The sequence below is a fragment of the Nansenia antarctica genome (assembly GCF_963989245.1).
Source record: "Nansenia antarctica genome assembly, chromosome: 3".
NCBI lineage: Eukaryota > Metazoa > Chordata > Actinopteri > Argentiniformes > Microstomatidae > Nansenia > Nansenia antarctica.
Window position 1 is genome coordinate 74,397,618 of NC_137688.1, and position 3,234 is coordinate 74,400,851.

A 3,234-nucleotide genomic window follows, 5' to 3' on the forward strand; every position below is an offset into this window, starting at 1 on the left:
TTCTGCTGTTATCATTGTGATATGTTAGAACCCTCTCTAAAACAAGATGATACAACACATACATTTACAACATTAAGCAACGAAAATGTCTGCAATATAGACTTGATGTTTATGTAGATATGTGTGTGTATGTGAGAGGAGGAGGGGCTCCACACTAATTTATGAGACCATAATATGTCTGCTTCTGCTTCAATTATATGAATTTAGCATTGCTCTTTCTTGTACCTACCAATACATGGTCCTTTTTTATTAGTCATTAGTGTTTAGTTCATGCTAATGTTAAATGTTTTTCAGTTTAGTTTTAGTGTACGCAGTTGTTTTCTATCAATGGATTTAGAGCTCTGAAAGTCAACAAAGGAATCCGATTTTGTAAAAGGTTTCTTATATTTCCTGTTTTATAATTTTCATGTATGAGTGACGTAATAGGATATGCATGGATATTTTCATTTAGCTTTTAAAAACAATAAAGAAAACCTTGAAAAATGCTTTGTTAATAATTTCTAGCTGCCTGGCTGGTTGTGGGAAGAGGACACAGACACACAAACACACACCATTCACTTGATGATATAATTACATATCATTTAATTGAGAATATTTTTCGATGTTTTGATTCTGAATCCTGAAAGTCCGTCAAGACAGTTACTGATGTCATAGAGGCGTGTTGCCAAGGCAACATGAGATGATATCTCAGACAGGAAGTTATAGACACACACATGTCCTGAGCAGGGATGGGCTGAAACTCTGTGGTTTAAGGGTGGGGGGGGGGGGGCTGTGTGTGTGTGTTATTGTAAATAAGAACTTAACTCTTAATGACTTGCCTGGTTAAATACAATAAAATACAATTCACCATAATATACAGGAAGAACAATGAAAAGAAACAAACAATTAATCACCTTCGCTTTAAGTTAATTTAATTTAATTTAATCGTGTCGTTAACCGTTCATTACAGGACACACTGCTACAGCAATCTACTCTGTTCATTTCAAAAACAAAAACATACAAGACAACATAAGCTCTCTCTCTTTTTACCATCATGGATCTTTCACAGAAAGAATAACAGAACTGAGAGCGCTGCATGTTCACCTCCTACACACACCTGCTACCTGCTACACACACCTGCTACCTGCTACACACACCTGCTACCTGCTGCTCCCAGGTGTCAGATGATCAGGCCAGTGTCTAACAGAGGAGAAACGTTGTAGCGTTATCTCAAACACTGACATGTCTTTCTTACGGAAGTACATTGCGTTCACCAATAGGCAGACAAATAGACGCCATATCTCCTAAAATCTCGTAATTAGGACAAACAATCTCTGAAACTCAGGATTAAAGGTGGTGGGGGAGGGGGGGGTTAGATGTGGGTTAGGGTTAGGGTTAAGGATAGGGTAACCCTAACCCTGACCTTAACCCTAACCCACATCTAACTCCCCCCATCCTTAATCCTAACCCCCCTCCCCCCACCTAACATATCTCGTAATTAGGAGATTATATGGATCTCCTAATTACGAGAAAAGATGTCCTAATTAGGAGATAAGACGTCTATTTTGTTTATTTCTTTTGGTGAATGCAATGCGCTTCTGTACTTTCTTACATTTTCCCCCTGGAAAACATTCTTTAACATTCTTTACCCAGAGAAGCTTTAGGTCAGGTCCTCACAGTGATCAGGTTGGTAGTGGTCATTGATGTGATCAACACAGATGAGGTGGCAGTATCTCCTCAGGGTTTAGGGGGGGGGGGGGGGGGGGTTAGGGTTAGGGCATCTTGCATTTCAGGTGTTGCACACACACCACATTAAATACAATATATCATACATATTATACACACTAACTAACAGACACTCAAAGAGACCCAGAATCATGTCTTCTGATAACACACAGAGAAAGGATGGACTGACTGGTCACATGACTAACCTGCCACACTATTGTCTAAGTGGAATCAGTCCTAGATGAATCATTTAACAGTCAGTCGTCTGTTAGCTTTCTGGGTTGTGTTGTAAGGTGTCCTGAGGGAAGGATCTAGGTGGATGGCAGGCCTTTGGAGAGTGTAAAGTGCTTGCCTAGACAGGAAGTGCTTGCCTAGACAGGAAGCAGTCCTCTTTGTGCTCTGTTAAGCCCCGCGGGAGTCCAGTTGGACTGGTGAAGGATGTTCTGATTCTAAATGACGTCACAGCAGTCTGCTGATTCAACATTCTAAATGACGTCACAGCAGTCTGCTGATTCAACATTCTAAATGACGTCACAGCAGTCTGCTGATTCAACATTCTAAATGATGTCACAGCAGTCTGCTGATTCAATATTCTAAATGACGTCACAGCAGTCTGCTGATTCAACATTCTAAATGATGTCACAGCAGTCTGCTGATTCAACATTCTAAATGATGTCACAGCAGTCTGCTGATTCAACTACCAGTAGATGAGCTAAACTAAAACAAACAAACAAACAAACAAACAAACATGTTGTTTACTTTTGAATGTGAGCATGAAAATTGGCACACATGCATCATTATTTTTTTTCCACACACTGAACAAAGTCTGATGTAGTGCCAACTGTAGCCTGTTGTTGGAAGTCCATAAATAATAATAATAATAATAATAATAATAATAACCTTATTATTCTCTTTCTCAGGTCTTGTGACGCTGGTTTTCTCTGTGTACCACATGTACAAAAGAAGAGATTTGGTGAGGTTGCATTCTCATTTTATGCTCCAGATTGTGTCTCACTGCCAGTTTACATTAGGGATGCAACCTCAGCACATATGTTCAAGTCAAGACAAAAAAAAAGTGCTATACAAATAAAACGTTATTATTATTATTACTACCCATTTACAACCACATCAAGAGAATACATTAAATAAAAAGTATTAATAACATTTAAAAAAATGTAAGGTGTAATGCATCTGCTGTTTTAGAATATATATATATATATATATAAATTAAACAATCATGTTCTTCAATCAGTGGTTTGCGTTAGTGGCCAGTGAAAGTCGATTTGGACAATTGCTTGAACAATAATAGAACATTAAAATGAGGTCTTGTTAAAAAATACTTTATAATATTTATATTAAAAAATGACCTGACAGGTGTAGTACTGAGTGATGCTGACTGCATGAGTCTGTGTGGGACACCCCCTGAGTTTCATTGCATTTGTTAAGATCAGAGATATGATATCAGCTGTGTGTGCATCCGGCCTGTCTGTTAACTGTGACGGCAGCTCGTGATCTTAGAATGATACGGTT

At 38.5% G+C, this 3,234-nt stretch overlaps 1 protein-coding gene across 1 annotated transcript in view; it reads right to left on the bottom strand.

Moving 5' to 3' along the window:
• Positions 1-592: 592 nt before the first annotated feature.
• The window catches only part of lpin1a (lipin 1a), a 50,362-nt gene continuing 47,720 nt past the window's right edge, over positions 593-3,234 (bottom strand). Inside the window, exon 22 of the mRNA XM_080527569.1 lies at positions 593-3,234. This exon is cut by the window's right edge and continues 2,268 nt beyond it. The gene's annotated coding sequence lies outside the window, so the exon portion shown is untranslated.